This window comes from Pseudophryne corroboree, unplaced genomic scaffold, assembly GCF_028390025.1.
Source record: "Pseudophryne corroboree isolate aPseCor3 unplaced genomic scaffold, aPseCor3.hap2 scaffold_373, whole genome shotgun sequence".
In the NCBI taxonomy this organism is placed as follows: domain Eukaryota; kingdom Metazoa; phylum Chordata; class Amphibia; order Anura; family Myobatrachidae; genus Pseudophryne; species Pseudophryne corroboree.
Genome location: NW_026970023.1, coordinates 142289 through 161780, shown reverse-complemented (window position 1 = coordinate 161780; position 19492 = coordinate 142289). Strand labels below are relative to the sequence as shown.

Sequence of the window (19492 nt, the reverse complement as noted above, 5' to 3'; positions counted from 1 at the left end):
ATCTGAATTATACGAGAGCCGACCAGGGGAAACACAAATTATGCAGTCAAGTTTCCCACATTTGGGGAAATCGCAGGGGCAGCACACCCAGAGTGCAATGGGTGAGCCTTGCCCTGGAAGAAGCACCTTCATGATCATAGTATCTCACCTGGCAGGTAAGTAGGAGTTGGGCTTGAGCTGGGGAGGGTCGCTGCTCGGGCACCCCCCTGTCAAGTGAAGGAGATCCAACTGAGGCAGCACAAGGGAACTCTCGAAAGAAGAACAAGGCTAGAGGAAGATCTGAAACAAAGAAATCTGACTTTTACCAGAGCTGACCAGAGGAAAACACAAACACAGTCCCCCACTACCACAAATAATGCAGTCGAGTTACCCACATTTGGGGAAATCACAGGGGTCAGCATACCCAGAATGCAATGAATGAACCTCACCCTGGGAGAATAATCTTCATGACCATGATATCTCATATGCAAAATAAGTATGATTTGGGATAGGGCTGGGGAGGGCCGCTGCTCAGGCACATCTCTGTCAAGTAAAGGAGATTCAACTGAGGCAGCACAAGGGAACTCTCATCTGGGGACAACAACTGCAGGGAGAACACATATTTTCAGATGAACATGGGAGGGCAGAAGGCTGCCTAATACTGAAGCACCCCCAAACAACAAACCAAATGCAACAACTAGTGCAAGCATTCCTGTTTGTTTCTGAAGCCAACTTTGACCCACTGCTTGGATGACATCACCATATGCAAATCCATCTGCTGCAGGCCTTCCCCCAGGAATGCTTGCACTCTTTATATGAAATCCGAATCTCGCGAGAATCCGACAGCGGGATGATGACATTTTCCCTTGTTCAGGTTTTCCGAGGCAGGCGGGAACAACCGAGCCTGCCTCGGAGGAGGAGTTCGTGGGGTTCGTGGGGAATTCGGTTCTCGGAGAACCGAACCCGCTCCTCTCTACCTTATACCCATCAATTTTTTTTATTTTCAATCTAAGCCCCTGCAGTTTTCTGTAAGCATCTGCTTTGCTATGATGATCAACAAGTCACAAGGGCAAACACTCAGGGCTTGAGGTGTAGATCTTAGGACCAGCTGCTACAAGCATGGCAGAGGTGTCACTATCACTGGTGACACCCAGAGAGGTGGCGAGGGAGATTGTAATGCAGTGCGCGCAGATAAGCAGCGCAATGGTAAAAAGGAGGCATGGTTTCATAGGTAGGGGCGTGGCCTGGTGGCCTGAATCTACATTTTGTTGCTCCGGGTGTCCCGGGGGTTGGGGGCTGCACCGGGGACTAGTGTGTGAGCGGTGCTGGCTCCTGCACAGTGACATGGCATGGCCACTAGAGATGTGCACCGGAAATTTTTCGGGTTTTGTGTTTTGGTTTTGGGTTCGGTTCCGCGGCCGTGTTTTGTGTTCGAACGCATTTTGGCTAAACCTCACCGAATTTTTTTTGTGAGAGAGACCTGAGACAAAGAGATCTGAATTATACGAGAGCCGACCAGGGGAAACACAAATTATGCAGTCAAGTTTCCCACATTTGGGGAAATCGCAGGGGCAGCACACCCAGAGTGCAATGGGTGAGCCTTGCCCTGGGAGAAGCACCTTCATGATCATAGTATCTCACCTGGCAGGTAAGTAGGAGTTGGGCAAGAACTGGGGAGGGTCGCTGCTCGGGCACCCCCCTGTCAAGTGAAGGAGATCCAACTGAGGCAGCACAAAGGAACTCTCGAAAGAAGAACAAGGCTAGAGGAAGATCTGAGACAAAGAAATCTGACTTTTACCAGAGCTGACCAGAAGAAAGCACAAACACAGTCCCCCCACTACCAACAAATAAAGCAGTCGCGTTTCCCACATTTGGGGAAATCACAGGGGTCAGCATACCCAGAATGCAATGAATGAACCTCACCCTGGGAGAGTAATCTTCATGACCATGGTATCTCCTATGCAAAATAAGTATGATTTGGGATAGGGCTGGGGAGGGCCGCTGCTCATGCACATCTCTGTCAAGTAAAGGAGATTCAACTGAGGCAGCACAAGGGAACTCTCATCTGGGGACAACAACTGCAGGGAGAACACATATTTTCAGATGAACATGGGAGGGCAGAAGGCTGCCTAATACTGAAGCACCCCCAAACAACAAACCAAATGCAACAACTAGTGCAAGCATTCCTGGGGGAAGGCCTGCAGCAGATGGATTTGCATACGGTGATGTCATCCAAGCAGTGGGTCAAAGTTGGCTTCAACCCTCGTCTGCATATGAAAAGAGAAAAGGGGCGTGCAGGGCATGACTAGTGGCAGCAGCTTCAGCACGAGGTGGAAGTGGATCTTGATCTTTCCCTATTTTTGGAACCTCAACATTTTTGTTCTCCATGGCCTTCTCTGATGTAATCAGAGTTAGATTTGATTAAGTGATTTTATAAAAAAACAGCTAGGAAGCACAATTTAGCAGTGGGTTGCAGAGAAAAAGAATAATGCTGGCAGAAAAATCCAATTGAGTGATTAAACAGCTCTTCATTTTCTGGCTTTATTTTTATGATAACAAATTTGTTCTCTGAAAAGTGTCCACAAAGCCAAATATCTGATTAACATCTTTGTAGGGATGGTTTTTCACCTATTACTAAATTAAACTTGCTTCATTGGAAAGGCAGCAAGATGCATCCTCATTTCAATATCTACGGAAATAATACAGGTTGACACCAGGAAACATTAACGCCACTGCATCTTTACTGTTTTCTCATGTGGAAGTCTGTTTAATGTGAAAACAAGGTGATATCTAATTAGCACACAGGTAAGGAATTAAGAAAATCTTTATTTAAGGGTGAAGATGTTTCTCACAAAATCGTTGCCCCAATGCATCATTGAAATTCAAGCTGGAAAGATGATTTTAATATATCACTTGTACATTTTGTATTGCTCTTCTGGTGACAATGTAGTTTGTTTTTGTCAATTACCATTTTAATTATCGGGTAAAGAAAATTAAGTGGATTTTTGAAAGAAAACAATACTGTCAATATACTATTAAAACAAATTAAAATGGTAAAAGTTATTGTACTTTAAGTAAAAATAAAAGAGCAAAAATATCAATCCCAGTTTTGGATTACGTTAATTAACAAAAAAAAAATGCATATAGCAGAGGATAGTTTCAATCTGCCTACCTCTGGGTTATGGACCCAGCATGCTTCCATTACAGTACTCTGCTGCACATGTAAGTGCAAAAGATCCTGAAGCACTCACTCATCATGGGAAAGTACCAATGTGTTTCTTCATTGGTTGATGGAAGAAACATCTTACAAAAACTCTCCACATTATTGACTTTTTAAAATGTTTCTAGGAATCGTTCTAGATGAATGCTTATTAGCCTTTGTCAGTATGTACTTTTGCAAAGTGTCGCTGTGGCGCAATCAGTTAGTGTGTAAGGCTATTAACCAAAAGGTTGGTGGTTCAATCCCACCCAGGGACTTAATTGACCTTGTTATCAGATTTTGGTGATCTTTAAGTAGACAAGTCAAAATTTCAAACCCCCTGTTATGGTGTAGGGTACCTGGCCTTCTCTGATGTAGTTAGATTTGATTCAGTGATTTTATAAAAACAGCTAGGAAGCACAATTTAGCAGTGGGTTGCAGAGAAAAAGAAATATGCTGGCAGAAAAATCCAATTGAGTGATTAAACAGCTCTTCATTTTCTGGCTTTATTTTTATGCTAACTAATTTGTTCTCTGAAAAGTGTCCACAAAGCCAAGTATCTGATTAACATATTTGTAGGGATGGTTTTTCATCTATTACTAAATTATACTTGCTTCATTGGAAAGGCAGCAAGATGCATCCTCATTTCAATATCTACTGAAATAATACAGGTTGACACCAGGAAACATTAACGCCACTGCATCCTTGCTGCTTTCTCATGTGGAAGTCTGTTTAATGTGAAAACAAGGTGATATCTAATTAGCACACAGGTAAGGAATTAAGAAAATCTTTATTTAAGGGTGAAGATGTTTCTCACATAATCGTTGCCCCAATGCATCATTGAAATTCAAGCTGGAAAGATGATTTTAATGTATCACTTGTACATTTTGTATTGCTCTTCTGGTGACAATGTAGTTTGTTTTTGTTAATTACCATTTTAATAATAGGGTAAAGAAAATTAAGTGGATTTTTGAAAGAAAACAATACTGTCAATATACTATTAAAACAAATTAAAATGGTAAAAGTTATTGTACTTTAAGTAAAAATAAAAGCTAAAATATCAATCCCAGTTTTGGATTACTTTAATGAACAAAAAAAAATGCATATAGCAAAGGATAGTTTCAATCTGCCTACCTCTGGGTTATGGGCCCAGCATGCTTCCATTGCAGTACTCTGCTGCACATTTAAGTGCAAGAGATCCTGAAGCACTCACTCATCATGCGAAAGTACCAATGTGTTTCTTCATTGGTTGCTGGAAGAAACATCTTACAAAAACTCTCCAGATTATTGACTTTTTAAAGTTTTTCTAGGAAACGTTCTAGATGAATGCTTATTAGTCTTTGTCAGTATGGACTTTTTGCAAAGTGTCTCTGTGGCGCAATCTGTTAGTGTGTTCAGCTATTAATCAAAAGGTTGGTGGTTCAATCCCACCCAGGGACGTAATTGACCTTGTGATCAGATTTTGGTGATATTTAAGTAGACAAGTCAAAATTGCAAACCCTCTCTTATGGTGTAGGGTACCTGGCCTTCTCTGATGTAATCAGAGTTAGATTTGATTAAGTGATTTTATAAAAAAAAACAGCTAGGAAGCACAATTTAGCAGTGGGTTGCAGAGAAAAAGAAAAATGCTGGCAGAAAAATCCAATTGAGTGATTAAACAGCTCTTCATTTTCTGGCTTTATTTTTATGATAACAAATTTGTTCTCTGAAAAGTGTCCACAAAGCCAAGTATCTGATTAACATTTTTGTAGGGATGGTTTTTCACCTATTACTAAATTAAACTTGCTTCATTGGAAAGGCAGCAAGATGCATCCTCATTTCAATATCTACGGAAATAATACAGGTTGACACCAGGAAACATTAACGCCACTGCATCTTTGCTGTTTTCTCATGTGGAAGTCTGTTTAATGTGAAAACAAGGTGATATCTAATTAGCACACAGGTAAGGAATTAAGAAAATCTTTATTTAAGGGTGAAGATGTTTCTCACAAAATCGTTGCCCCAATGCATCATTGAAATTCAAGCTGGAAAGATGATTTTAATATATCACTTGTACATTTTGTATTGCTCTTCTGGTGACAATGTAGTTTGTTTTTGTCAATTACCATTTTAAAAATCGGGTAAAGAAAATTAATTGGATTTTTGAAAGAAAACAATACTGTCAATATACTATTAAAACAAATTAAAATGGTAAAAGTTATTGTACTTTAAGTAAAAATAAAAGCTAAAATATCAATCCCAGTTTTGGATTACTTTAATGAACAAAAAAAAAATGCATATAGCAAAGGATAGTTTCAATCTGCCTACCTCTGGGTTATGGGCCCAGCATGCTTCCATTGCAGTACTCTGCTGCACATGTAAGTGCAAGAGATCCTGAAGCACTCACTCATCATGCGAAAGTACCAATGTGTTTCTTCATTGGTTGCTGGAAGAAACATCTTACAAAAACTCTCCAGATTATTGACTTTTTAAAGTTTTTCTAGGAAACGTTCTAGATGAATGCTTATTAGTCTTTGTCAGTATATTCTTTTTGCAAAGTGTCTCTGTGGCGCAATCGGTTAGTGTGTTCAGCTATTAATCAAAAGGTTGGTGGTTCAATCCCACCCAGGGACGTAATTGACCTTGTGATCAGATTTTGGTGATATTTAAGTAGACAAGTCAAAATTGCAAACCCCCTCTTATGGTGTAGGGTACCTGGCCTTCTCTGATGTAATCAGAGTTAGATTTGATTAAGTGATTTTATAAAAAAACAGCTAGGAAGCACAATTTAGCAGTGGGTTGCAGAGAAAAAGAAAAAAGCTGGCAGAAAAATACAATTGAGTGATTAAACAGCTCTTCATTTTCTGGCTTTATTTTTATGATAACAAATTTGTTCTCTGAAAAGTGTCCACAAAGCCAAGTATCTGATTAACATCTTTGTAGGGATGGTTTTTCACCTATTACTAAATTAAACTTGCTTCATTGGAAAGGCAGCAAGATGCATCCTCATTTCAATATCTACGGAAATAATACAGGTTGACACCATGAAACATTAACGCCACTGCATCTTTGCTGTTTTCTCATGTGGAAGTCTGTTTAATGTGAAAACAAGGTGATATCTAATTAGCACACAGGTAAGGAATTAAGAAAATCTTTATTTAAGGGTGAAGATGTTTCTCACAAAATCGTTGCCCCAATGCATCATTGAAATCCAAGCTGGAAAGATGATTTTAATATATCACTTGTACATTTTGTATTGCTCTTCTGGTGACAATGTAGTTTGTTTTTGTCAATTACCATTTTAATAATCGGGTAAAGAAAATTAAGTGGATTTTTGAAAGAAAACAATACTGTCAATATACTATTAAAACAAATTAAAATGGTAAAACTTATTGTTACTTTAAGTAAAAATAAAAGAGCAAAAATATCAATCCCAGTTTTGGTTTACTTTAATTAACAAAAAAAAATGCATATAGCAGAGGATAGTTTCAATCTGCCTACCTCTGGGTTATGGACCCAGCGAGCTTCCATTACAGTACTCTGCTGCACATGTAATTGCAAGAGATCCTGAAGCACTCACTCATCATGGGAAAGTACCAATGTGTTTCTTCATTGGTTGATGGAAGAAACATCTTACAAAAACTCTCCAGATTATTGACTATTTAAAGTTTTTCTAGGAAACGTTCTAGATGAATGCTTATTAGCCTTTGTCAGTATGTACTTTTGCAAAGTGTCGCTGTGGCGCAATCAGTTAGTGTGTACGGCTATTAACCAAAAGGTTGGTGGTTCAATCCCACCCAGGGACGTAATTGACCTTGTTATCAGATTTTGGTGATCTTTAAGTAGACAAGTCAAAATTTCAAAAACCCCTGTTATGGTGTAGGGTACCTGGCCTTCTCTGATGTAATCAGAGTTAGATTTGATTCAGTGATTTTATAAAAACAGCTAGGAAGCACAATTTAGCAGTGGTTTGCAGAGAAAAAGAAATATGCTGGCAAAAAAATCCAATTGAGTGATTAAACAGCTCTTCATTTTCTGGCTTTATTTTTATGCTATCAAATTTGTTCTCTGAAAAGTGTCCACAAAGCCAAGTATCTGATTAACATCTTTGTAGGGATGGTTTTTCACCTATTACTAAATTAAACTTGCTTCATTGGAAAGGCAGCAAGATGCATCCTCATTTCAATATCTACTGAAATAATACAGGTTGACACCAGGAAACATTAACGCCACTGCATCCTTGCTGCTTTCTCATGTGTAAGTCTGTTTAATGTGAAAACAAGGTGATATCTAATTAGCACACAGGTAAGGAATTAAGAAAATCTTTATTTAAGGGTGAAGATGTTTCTCACAAAATCGTTGCCCCAATGCATCATTGAAATTCAAGCTGGAAAGATGATTTTAATATATCACTTGTACATTTTGTATTGCTCTTCTGGTGACAATGTAGTTTGTTTTTGTCAATTACCATTTTAATAATAGGGTAAAGAAAATTAAGTGGATTTTTGAAAGAAAACAATACTGTCAATATACTATTAAAACAAATTAAAATGGTAAAAGTTATTGTACTTTAAGTAAAAATAAAAGAGCAAAAATATCAATCCCAGTTTTGGATTACTTTAATTAACAAAAAAAAATGCATATAGCAGAGGATAGTTTCAATCTGCCTACCTCTGGGTTATGGGCCCAGCATGCTTCCATTGCAGTACTCTGCTGCACATGTAAGTGCAAGAGATCCTGAAGCACTCACTCATCATGGGAAAGTACCAATGCGTTTCTTCATTGGTTGATGGAAGAAACATCTTACAAAATCTCTCCAGATTATTGACTTTTTAAAGTTTTCTAGGAAACGTTCTAGATGAATGCTTATTAGCCTTTGTCAGTATGTACTTTTGCAAAGTGTCTCTGTGGTGCAATCGGTTAGTGTGTTTGGTTATTAACCAAAGGGTTGGTGGTTCAATCCCACCCAGGGATGTTATTGACCTTGTCATCAGATTTTGGTGATCTTTAAGTAGACAAGTCAAAATTTCAAACCCCCTCTTATAGTGTAGGGTACCTGGCCTACTCTGATGTAATCAGAGTTAGATTTGATTAAGTGATTTTATCAAAAAACAGCTAGGAAGCACAATTTAGCAGTGGGTTGCAGAGAAAATGAAATATGCTGGCAGAAAAATCCAATTGAGTGATTAAACAGCTCTTCATTTTCTGGCTTTATTTTTATGCTAACAAATTTGTTCTCTGAAAAGTGTCCACAAAGCCAAGTATCGGATTAACATCTTTGTAGGGATGGTTTTTCACCTATTACTAAATTAAACTTGCTTCATTGGAAAGGCAGCAAGATGCATCCTCATTTCAATATCTACTGAAATAATACAGGTTGACACCAGGAAACATTAACGCCACTGCATCCTTGCTGCTTTCTCATGTGGAAGTCTGTTTAATGTGAAAACAAGGTGATATCTAATTAGCACACAGGTAAGGAATTAAGAAAATCTTTATTTAAGGGTGAAGATGTTTCTCACAAAATCGTTGCCCCAATGCATCATTGAAATTCAAGATGGAAAGATGATTTTAATATATCACTTGTACATTTTGTATTGCTCTTCTGGTGACAATGTAGTTTGTTTTTGTCAATTACCATTTTAATAATCGGGTAAAGAAAATTAAGTGGATTTTTGAAAGAAAACAATACTGTCAATATACTATTAAAACATATTAAAATGGTAAAAGTTATTGTACTTTAAGTAAAAATAAAAGAGAAAAAATATCAATCCCAGTTTTGGATTACTTTAATTAACAAAAAAAAAATGCATATAGCAGAGGATAGTTTCAATCTGCCTACCTCTGGGTTATGAACCCAGCATGCTTTCATTACAGTACTCTGCTGCACATGTAAGTGCAAGAGATCTTGAAGCACTCACTCATCATGGGAAAGTAACAATGTGTTTCTTCGTTGGTTGATGGAAGAAACATCTTACAAAAACTCTCCAGATTATTGACTTTTTAAAGTTTTTCTAGGAAACGTTCTAGATGAATGCTTATTAGCCTTTGTCAGTATGGACTTTTGCAAAGTGTCTCTGTGGCGCAATTGGTTAGTGTGATTGGTTATTAACCAAAGGGTTGGTGGTTCAATCCCACCCAGGGATGTAATTGACCTTGTTATCAGATTTTGGTGATCTTTAAGTAGACAAGTCAAAATTTCAAAAACCCCTGTTATGGTGTAGGGTGCCTGGCCTTCTCTGATGTAATCAGAGTTAGATTTGATTCAGTGATTTTATAAAAACAGCTAGGAAGCACAATTTAGCAGTGGTTTGCAGAGAAAAAGAAATATGCTGGCAAAAAAATCCAATTGAGTGATTAAACAGCTCTTCATTTTCTGGCTTTATTTTTATGATAACAAATTTGTTCTCTGAAAAGTGTCCACAAAGCCAAGTATCTGATTAACATCTTTGTAGGGATGGTTTTTCACCTATTACTAAATTAAACTTGCTTCATTGGAAAGGCAGCAAGATGCATCCTCATTTCAATATCTACTGAAATAATACAGGTTGACACCAGGAAACATTAACGCCACTGCATCCTTGCCGATGATAACCTCAAGTTGGGTCATTCGGTGCTGCAGAGTCGTACGCACTCTTCCACCCGTTCAAGAGCTTTGGTATAACCCCATGGTTCTTAATGTGACCCCAGCATCCTCTAGGTCGTATGAGAAAATAGGATTTTAATACCTACCGGTAAATCCTTTTCTCTTAGTCTGTAGAGGATGCTGGAGTTCCCTTGTGCTGCCTCAGTTGAATCTCCTTTACTTGACAGAGATGTGCCTGAGCAGCGGCCCTCCCCAGCCCTATCCCAAATCATACTTATTTTGCATAGGAGATACCATGGTCATGAAGATTATTCTCCCAGGGTGAGGTTCATTCATTGCATTCTGGGTATGCTGACCCCTGTGATTTCCCCAAATGTGGGTAACTCGACTGCATTATTTGTGGTAGTGGGGGACTGTGTTTGTGTTTTCCTCTGGTCAGCTCTGGTAAAAGTCAGATTTCTTTGTTTCAGATCTTCCTCTAGCCTTGTTCTTCTTTCGAGAGTTCCCTTGTGCTGCCTCAGTTGGATCTCCTTCACTTGACAGGGGGGTGCCCGAGCAGCGACCCTCCCCAGCTCAAGCCCAACTCCTACTTACCTGCCAGGTGAGATACTATGATCATGAAGGTGCTTCTCCCAGGGCAAGGCTCACCCATTGCACTCTGGGTGTGCTGCCCCTGCGATTTCCCCAAATGTGGGAAACTTGACTGCATAATTTGTGTTTCCCCTGGTCGGCTCTCGTATAATTCAGATCTCTTTGTCTCAGGTCTCTCTCCAGCCTAGTTTGCTGTCTGTTTCCACTTCTTTTTTCTTGAGCCCCTCCCTTTTATACCCTTGTGCACTATCCTGACTTCTCCTCCTGTCTGCTTACTTTGTGCCTTCCAATGCACAATGCAAACTACACACCCTTTTACTTGCCTTACAGAGAAGCTCTGGTGCTGTTACAGTGCCAAGCTGCTGTAAGAAATCAGCTTGAATGCTTCAGGGGCTGGGGCATTGTCAACATGAGCCCCACACCGAAGGAGGGTGGGGGTGTTTAATGCGAACTAAGGGTCATCCAAGCGCCGCAAAAGGCCGCCATGCCCTGCATACCCCTTTTCTCTTTTCATATGCAGATGAGGGTTCCAGCCAACTTTGGCCCACTGCTTGGATGACATCACCGTATGCAAATCCATCTTCTGCAGAACTTCCCCCAGGAATGCTTGTACTAGTTGTTGCATTTGGTTTGTTGTTTGGGGGTGCTTCAGTATTAGGCAGCCTTCTGCCCTCCCATGTTCATCTGAAAATATGTGTACTCCCTGCAGTTGTTGTCTCCAGATGAGAGTTCCCTTGTGCTGCCTCAGTTGAATCTCCTTTACTTGACAGAGATGTGCCTGAGCAGCGGCCCTCCCCAGCCCTATCCCAAATCATACTTATTTTGCATAGGCGATACCATGGTCATGAAGATTGTTCTCCCAGGGTGAGGTTCATTCATTGCATTCTGGGTATGCTGACCCCTGTGATTTCCCCAAATGTGGGAAACTCGACTGCATTATTTGTGGTAGTGGGGGACTGTGTTTGTGCTTTCCTCTGGTCAGCTCTGGTAAAAGTCAGATTTCTTTGTCTCAGATCTTCCTCTAGCCTTGTTCTTCTTTCGAGAGTTCCCTTGTGCTGCCTCAGTTGGATCTCCTTCACTTGACAGGGGGTGCCCGAGCAGCAATCCTCCACAGCTCTGGCCCAACTCCTACTTACCTGCCAGGAGAGATACTATGATCTTCACTGTTAGGGCAATCAGGATGTGGAATTCCCTGCCAGGGAAGGTGGTAATGGCGGACTCTGTAATTGGATTTAAAAAAGGAATGGATACATTTCTGAATGAAAAAGCTATCCAAGGTTATAATACTTAAAATATCAACATGGTTAATCCGGGGGTAACATGAGTTGTAGTAGCTAACTAGTCATAAAACATTATTCAGCAAGTATGTAGAATCATCACAACTTAAAACAGGTTGAACACGATGGGCAATTTGCCTCTATTCAACCTCAAAAACTATGTTACTATATGTTACTATATTACTATGTTACTGTAGTATACAGAACACCACAATGCAATGAGCAGTGATAGTGAGCACTGATGAGGATACTAGAACTGACACTGAGCAGCAAGATGCAGCACTGGACTATTAGTAATGTACTGTAGTATGCTGAGCACAACAATGCAGCACAAGACAATGAGCAGTGATACTGAGCACTGATGAGGATACTACTGAGAACTGACACTGAGCAGGAGAGACACACTACTAGTATTACTGAGCAGCAATAAGTATCCACTGATACTGAGCACTGATATTGAGATTTCCACTGAGAGAACATAGCCACGTCCTCTCCGCTCTCTCTTCAATGCACGAGTAAAAATGGCGGCAACGCGCAGCTCTTTATATGGAATCCGAATCTCGCGAGAATCCGACAGCGGGATGATGACATTTTCCCTTGTTCAGGTTTTCCGAGTCAGGCGGGAACAACCGAGCCTGCCTCGTACCAGTGTAAACCACGTGGAGTTCGTGGGGAATTCGGTTCTCGGAGAACCGAACCCGCTCCTCTCTACCTTATACCCATCAATTTTTTTTATTTTCAATCTAAGCCCCTGCAGTTTTCTGTAAGCATCTGCTTTGCTATGATGATCAACAAGTCACAAGGGCAAACACTCAGGGCTTGAGGCGTAGATCTTAGGACCAGCTGCTACAAGCATGGCAGAGGTGTCACTATCACTGGTGACACCCAGAGAGGTGGCGAGGGAGATTGTAATGCAGTGCGCGCAGATAAGCAGCGCAATGGTAAAACGGAGGCATGGTTTCATAGGTAGGGGCGTGGCCTGGTGGCCTGAATCTACATTTTGTTGCTCCGGGTGTCCCGGGGGTTGGGGGCTGCACCGGGGACTAGTGTGTGAGCGGTGCTGGCTCCTGCACAGTGACATGGCATGGCCACTAGAGATGTGCACCGGAAATTTTTCGGGTTTTGTGTTTTGGTTTTGGGTTCGGTTCCGCGGCCGTGTTTTGGGTTCGAACGCGTTTTGGCTAAACCTCACCGAATTTTTTGTTGTCGGATTCGGGTGTGTTTTGGATTCGGGTGTTTTTTTCAAAAAACCCTAAAAAACAGCTTAAATCATAGAATTTGGGAGTCATTTTGATCCCAAAGTATTATTAACCTCAATAACCATAATTTCCACTCATTTTCAGTCTATTCTTAACACCTCACACCTCACAATATTATTTTTAGTCCTAAAATTTGCACCGAGGTCGCTGGATGACTAAGCTCAGTGACCCAAGTGGCCGACACAAACACCTGGCCCATCTAGGAGTGGCACTGCAGTGTCACGCATGATGGCCCATCCAAAAAACACTCCCCAAACAGCACATGACGCAAAGAAAAAAAGAGGCGCAATGAGGTAGCTGTGTGACTAAGCTCAGCGACCCAAGTGGCCGACACAAACACCTGGCCCATCTAGGAGTGGCACTGCAGTGTCACGCAGGATGGCCCTTCCAAAAAACACTCCCCAAACAGCACATGACGCAAAGAAAAAAAGAGGCGCAATGAGGTAGCTGTGTGACTAAGCTCAGCGACCCAAGTGGACGACACAAACACCTGGCCCATCTAGGAGTGTCACTGCAGTGTCACGCAGGATGGCCCTTCCAAAAAACACTCCCCAAACAGCACATGACGCAAAGAAAAAAAGAGGCGCAATGAGGTAGCTGTGTGACTAAGCTCAGCGACCCAAGTGGCCGACACAAACACCTGGCCCATCTAGGAGTGGCACTGCAGTGTCACGCAGGATGGCCCTTCCAAAAAACACTCCCCAAACAGCACATGACGCAAAGAAAAATAAAAGAAAAAAGAGGTGCAAGGTGGAATTGCCTTGGGCCCTCCCACCCACCCTTATGTTGTATAAACAGGACATGCACACTTTAACCAACCCATCATTTCAGTGACAGGGTCTGCCACACGACTGTGACTGAAATGACGGGTTGGTTTGGACCCCCACCAAAAAAGAAGCAATTAATCTCTCCTTGCACAAACTGGCTCTATAGAGGCAAGATGTCCACCTCATCATCCTCCGATTCATCACCGTGTACATCCCCCTCCTCACAGATTATCAATTCGTCCCCACTGGAATCCACCATCTCAGCTCCCTGTATACTTTGTGGAGGCAATTGCTGCTGGTCAATGTCTCCACGGAGAAATTGATTATAATTCATTTTAATGAACATCATCTTCTCCACATTTTCTGGAAGTAACCTCGTACGCCGATTGCTGACAAGGTGAGCGGCGGCACTAAACACTCTTTCGGAGTACACACTTGTGGGAGGGCAACTTAGGTAGAATAAAGCCAGTTTGTGCAAGGGCCTCCAAATTGCCTCTTTTTCCTGCCAGTATACGTACGGACTGTCTGACGTGCCTACTTGGATGCGGTCACTCATATAATCCTCCACCATTCTTTCAATGGTGAGAGAATCATATGCAGTGACAGTAGACGACATGTCCGTAATCGTTGGCAGGTCCTTCAGTCCGGACCAGATGTCAGCATCAGCAGTCGCTCCAGACTGCCCTGCATCACCGCCAGCGGGTGGGCTCGGAATTCTGAGCCTTTTCCTCGCACCCCCAATTGCGGGAGAATGTGAAGGAGGAGCTGTTGACCGATCAAGTTCCGCTTGACTTGATAATTTTCTCACCAGCAGGTCTTTGAACCCCTGCAGACTTGTGTCTGCCGGAAAGAGAGATACAACGTAGGTTTTAAATCTAGGATCGAGCACGGTGGCCAAAATGTAGTGCTCTGATTTCAACAGATTGACCACCCGTGAATCCTGGTTAAGCGAATGAAGGGCTCCATCCACAAGTCCCACATGCCTAGCGGAATCGCTCTGTCTTAGCTCCTCCTTCAATGTCTCCAGCTTCTTCTGCAAAAGCCTGATGACGGGAATGACCTGACTCAGGCTGGCAGTGTCTGAACTGACTTCACGTGTGGCAAGTTCAAAAGGTTGCAGAACCTTGCACAACGTTGAAATCATTCTCCACTGCGCTTGAGACAGGTGCATTCCACCTCCTATATCGTGGTCAGATGTATAGGCTTGAATGGCCTTTTGCTGCTCCTCCATCCTCTGAAGCATATAGAGGGTTGAATTCCACCTCGTTACCACTTCTTGCTTCAGATGATGGCAGGGCAGGTTCAGGCGTTTTTGGTGTTGCTCCAGTCTTCTGTACGTGGTGCCTGTACGCCGAAAGTGTCCCGCAATTCTTGTGGCCACCGACAGCATCTCTTGCACGCCCCTGTCGTTTTTTAAATAATTCTGCACCACCAAATTCAAGGTATGTGCAAAACATGGGACGTGCTGGAATTTGCCCAGATATAATGCACGCACAATATTGCTGGCGTTGTCCGATGCCACAAATCCACAGGAGAGTCCAATTGGGGTAAGCCATTCTGTGATGATCTTCCTTAGTTGCCGTAAGAGGTTTTCAGCTGTGTGCGTATTCTGGAAAGCGGTGATACAAAGCGTAGCCTGCCTAGGAAAGAGTTGGCGTTTGCGAGATGCTGCTACTGGTGCCGCCGCTGCTGTTCTTGCGGCGGGAGTCAATACATCTACCCAGTGGGCTGTCACAGTCATATAGTCCTGAGTCTGCCCTGCTCCACTTGTCCACATGTCCGTGGTTAAGTGGACATTGGGTACAACTGCATTTTTTAGGACACTGGTGAGTCTTTTTCTGAGGTCTGTGTACATTTTCGGTATCGCCTGCCTAGAGAAATGGAACCTAGATGGTATTTGGTACCGGGGACACAGTACCTCAATCAAGTCTATAGTTGGCTCTGAAGTAATGATGGATACCGGAACCACGTTTCTCACTGCCCAGGATGCCAAGGCCTCAGTTATCCGCTTTGCAGCAGGATGACTGCTGTGATATTTCATCTTCCTTGCAAAAGACTGTTGGACAGTCAATTGCTTGGTGGAAGTAGTAAAAGTGGTCTTACGACTTCCCCTCTGGGATGACCATCGACTCCCAGCAGCAACAACAGCAGCGCCAGCAGCAGTAGGCGTTACACTCAAGGATGCATCGGAGGAATCCCAGGCAGGAGAGAACTCGTCAGAATTGTCAGTGACATGGCCTGCAGGACTATTGGCATTCCTGGGGAAGGAGGAAATTGACACTGAGGGAGTTGGTGGGGTGGTTTGCGTGAGCTTGGTTACAAGAGGAAGGGATTTACTGGTCAGTGGACTGCTTCCGCTGTCGCCCAAAGTTTTTGAACTTGTCACTGACTTATGATGAATGCGCTGCAGGTGACGTATAAGGGAGGATGTTCCGAGGTGGTTAACGTCCTTACCCCTACTTATTACAGCTTGACAAAGGCAACACACGGCTTGACACCTGTTGTCCGCATTTCTGTTGAAATACTTCCACACCGAAGAGCTGATTTTTTTGGTATTTTCACCAGGCATGTCAATGGCCATATTCCTCCCACGGACAACAGGTGTCTCGCCGGGTGCCTGACTTAAACAAACCACCTCACCATCAGAATCCTCCTTGTCAATTTCCTCCCCAGCGCCAGCAACACCCATATCCTCCTCATCCTGGTGTGTTTTGGATTCGGGTGTTTTTTTCAAAAAACCCTAAAAAAACAGCTTAAATCATAGAATTTGGGAGTCATTTTGATCCCAAAGTATTGCCAAATTGCCCATCGTGTTCAACCTGTTTTAAGTTGTGATGATTCTACATACTTGCTGAATAATGTTTTATGACTAGTTAACTACTATAACTCATGTTACCCCCGGATTAACCATGTTGATATTTTAAGTATTATAACCTTGGATAGCTTTTTCATTCAGAAATGTATCCATTCCTTTTTTAAATCCAATTACAGAGTCCGCCATTACCACCTTCCCTGGCAGGGAATTCCACATCCTGATTGCCCTAACAGTGAAGATCATAGTATCTCACCTGGCAGGTAAGTAGGAGTTGGGCTAGAGCTGTGGAGGATTGCTGCTCGGGCACCCCCTGTCAAGTGAAGGAGATCCAACTGAGGCAGCACAAGGGAACTCTCGAAAGAAGAACAAGGCTAGAGGAAGATCTGAGACAAAGAAATCTGACTTTTACCAGAGCTGACCAGAGGAAAGCACAAACACAGTCCCCCACTACCACAAATAATGCAGTCGAGTTTCCCACATTTGGGGAAATCACAGGGGTCAGCATACCCAGAGTGCAATGAATGAACCTCACCCTGGGAGAACAATCTTCATGACCATGGTATCTCCTATGCAAAATAAGTATGATTTGGGATAGGGCTGGGGAGGGCCGCTGCTCAGGCACATCTCTGTCAAGTAAAGGAGATTCAACTGAGGCAGCACAAGGGAACTCTCATCTGGGGACAACAACTGCAGGGAGAACACATATTTTCAGATGAACATGGGAGGGCAGAAGGCTGCCTAATACTGAAGCACCCCCAAACAACAAACCAAATGCAACTACTAGTGCAAGCATTCCTGGGGGAAGGCCTGCAGCAGATGGATTTGCATATGGTGATGTCATCCAAGCAGTGGGTCAAAGTTGGCTTCAACCCTCGTCTGCATATGAAAATAAAAATGGGGTGTGCAGGGCATGGCGGCCTTTTGCGGCGCTTGGATGACCCCTAGTTCGCATTAAACACCTCCACCTTCCTTCGGTGTGGGGCTCATGTTGGCTATGCCCCAGCCCCTGAAGCATTCAAGCTGATTTCTTGCAGCAGCTGGGCACTGTAACAGCTCCAGAGCTGCTCTGTAAAGCAAGTAAAAGGGTGTGGGCCCTGCAGCACTACCTGTAGTTTGCATTGTGCTTTGGAAGGCACAAAGTAAGCAGACGGGAGAAGTCAGGATAGTGCACAAGGGCATAGAAGGGAGCGGCTCAAGAAAAGAGAAGTGGAAACAGACAGCAAACTAGGCTGGAGAGAGACCTGAGACAAAGAGATCTGAATTATACGAGAGCCGACCAGAGGAAACACAAATTATGTAATCAAGTGTCCCACATTTGGGGAAATCGTAGGAGCAGCACACCCAGAGTGCATTGGGTGAGCCTTGCCCTGGGAGAAGCACCTTCCTGATCATAGTATCTCACCTGGCAGGTAAGTAGGAGTTGGGCTAGAGCTGGGGAGGGTCGCTGTTCGGGCACCCCCCTGTCAAGTGAAGGAGCTCCAACTGAGGCAGCACAAGGAAACTCTCGAAAAAAGAACAAGGCTAGAGGAAGATCTGAGACAAAGAAATCTGACTTTTACCAGAGCTGACCAGAGGAAAGCACAAACACAGTCCCCCACTACCACAAATAATGCAGTCGAGTTTCCCACATTTGGGGAAATCACAGGGGTCAGCATACCCAGAATGCAATGAATGAACCTCACCCTGGGAGAACAATCTTCATGACAATGGTATCTCCTATGCAAAATAAGTATGATTTGGGATAGGGCTGGGGAGGGCCGCTGCTCAGGCACATCTCTGTCAAGTAAAGGAGATTCAACTGAGGCAGCACAAGGGAACTCTCATCTGGGGACAACAACTGCAGGGAGAACACATATTTTCAGATGAACATGGGAGAGCAGAAGGCTGCCTAATACTGAAGCACCCCCAAACAACAAACCAAATGCAACAACTAGTACAAGCATTCCTGGGAAAAGGTCTGCAGAAGACGGATTTGCATACGGTGATGTCATCCAAGCAGTGGGCCAAAGTTGGCTGGAACCCTCATCTGCATATGAAAAGAGAAAAGGGGTATGCAGGGCATGGCGGCCTTTTGCGGCGCTTGGATGACCCTTAGTTCGCATTAAACACCTCCACCCTCCGTCGGTGTGGGGCTCATGTTGGCTATGCCCCAGCCCCTGAAGCATTCAAGCTGATTTCTTGCAGCAGCTGGGCACTGTAACAGCTCCAGAGCTGCTCTGAAAGGCAAGTAAAAGGGTGTGGGCCCTGCAGCACTACCTGTAGTTTGCATTGTGCGTTGGAAGGCACAAAGTAAGCAGACAGGAGAAGTCAGGAGAGTGCACAAGGGCATAGAAGGCAGCGGCTCAAGAAAAGAGAAGTGGAAACAGACAGCAAACTAGGCTGGAGAGAGACCTGAGACAAAGAGATCTGAATTATACGAGAGCCGACCAGGGGAAACACAAATTATGCAGTCAAGTTTCCCACATTTGGGGAAATCGCAGGAGCAGCACACCCAGAGTGCAATGGGTGAGCCTTGCCCTGGGAGAAGCACCTTCATGATCATAGTATCTCACCTGGCAGGTATGTAGGAGTTGGGCTAGAGCTGGGGAGGGTCGCTGCTTGGGTACCCCCCTGTCAAGTGAAGGAGATCAAACTGAGGCAGCACAATGGAACTCTCGAAAGAAGAACAAGGCTAGAGGAAGATCTGAGACAAAGAAATCTGACTTTTACCAGAGCTGACCAGAGGAAAACACAAACACAGTCCCCCACTACCACAAATAATGCAGTTGAGTTTCCCACATTTGGGGAAATCACAGGGGTCAGCATACCCAGAATGCAATGAATGAACCTCACCCTGGGAGAACAATCTTTATGACCATGGTATCTCCTATGCAAAATAAGTATGATTTGGGAAAGGGCTGGGGAGGGCCGCTGCTCAGGCACATCTCTGTCAAGTAAAGGAGATTCAACTGAGGCAGCACAAAGGAACTCTCATCTGGGGACAACAACTGCCGGGAGAACACATATTTTCAGATGAACATGGGAGGGCAGAAGGCTGCCT

At 43.3% G+C, this 19492-nt stretch overlaps 12 non-coding genes across 12 annotated transcripts; 3 read left to right on the top strand and 9 right to left on the bottom strand.

Moving 5' to 3' along the window:
* Positions 1-163, bottom strand: LOC135021809 (U1 spliceosomal RNA). The gene has a single exon (XR_010219020.1). It is a non-coding gene; the product is annotated as a U1 spliceosomal RNA (small nuclear RNA).
* Positions 164-315: 152 nt separating this feature from the next.
* On the bottom strand, positions 316-479 carry LOC135021734 (U1 spliceosomal RNA). The gene has a single exon (XR_010218951.1). It is a non-coding gene; the product is annotated as a U1 spliceosomal RNA (small nuclear RNA).
* Positions 480-1472: 993 nt separating this feature from the next.
* On the bottom strand, positions 1473-1635 carry LOC135021775 (U1 spliceosomal RNA). The gene has a single exon (XR_010218992.1). It is a non-coding gene; the product is annotated as a U1 spliceosomal RNA (small nuclear RNA).
* A 152-nt stretch (positions 1636-1787) lies between these two features.
* LOC135021773 (U1 spliceosomal RNA) lies at positions 1788-1953 on the bottom strand. Its single transcript, XR_010218990.1, has one exon. It is a non-coding gene; the product is annotated as a U1 spliceosomal RNA (small nuclear RNA).
* Positions 1954-10013: 8060 nt separating this feature from the next.
* Positions 10014-10177, top strand: LOC135021723 (U1 spliceosomal RNA). The gene has a single exon (XR_010218941.1). It is a non-coding gene; the product is annotated as a U1 spliceosomal RNA (small nuclear RNA).
* Positions 10178-10329: 152 nt separating this feature from the next.
* Positions 10330-10492, top strand: LOC135021774 (U1 spliceosomal RNA). The gene has a single exon (XR_010218991.1). It is a non-coding gene; the product is annotated as a U1 spliceosomal RNA (small nuclear RNA).
* Positions 10493-11147: 655 nt separating this feature from the next.
* On the top strand, positions 11148-11311 carry LOC135021685 (U1 spliceosomal RNA). The gene has a single exon (XR_010218903.1). It is a non-coding gene; the product is annotated as a U1 spliceosomal RNA (small nuclear RNA).
* A 5560-nt stretch (positions 11312-16871) lies between these two features.
* LOC135021687 (U1 spliceosomal RNA) lies at positions 16872-17035 on the bottom strand. Its single transcript, XR_010218905.1, has one exon. It is a non-coding gene; the product is annotated as a U1 spliceosomal RNA (small nuclear RNA).
* Positions 17036-17706: 671 nt separating this feature from the next.
* Positions 17707-17869, bottom strand: LOC135021873 (U1 spliceosomal RNA). Its single transcript, XR_010219072.1, has one exon. It is a non-coding gene; the product is annotated as a U1 spliceosomal RNA (small nuclear RNA).
* A 152-nt stretch (positions 17870-18021) lies between these two features.
* Positions 18022-18185, bottom strand: LOC135021946 (U1 spliceosomal RNA). Its single transcript, XR_010219140.1, has one exon. It is a non-coding gene; the product is annotated as a U1 spliceosomal RNA (small nuclear RNA).
* Positions 18186-18856: 671 nt separating this feature from the next.
* Positions 18857-19019, bottom strand: LOC135021811 (U1 spliceosomal RNA). Its single transcript, XR_010219022.1, has one exon. It is a non-coding gene; the product is annotated as a U1 spliceosomal RNA (small nuclear RNA).
* Positions 19020-19171: 152 nt separating this feature from the next.
* LOC135021936 (U1 spliceosomal RNA) lies at positions 19172-19335 on the bottom strand. The gene has a single exon (XR_010219131.1). It is a non-coding gene; the product is annotated as a U1 spliceosomal RNA (small nuclear RNA).
* Positions 19336-19492: the final 157 nt, after the last annotated feature.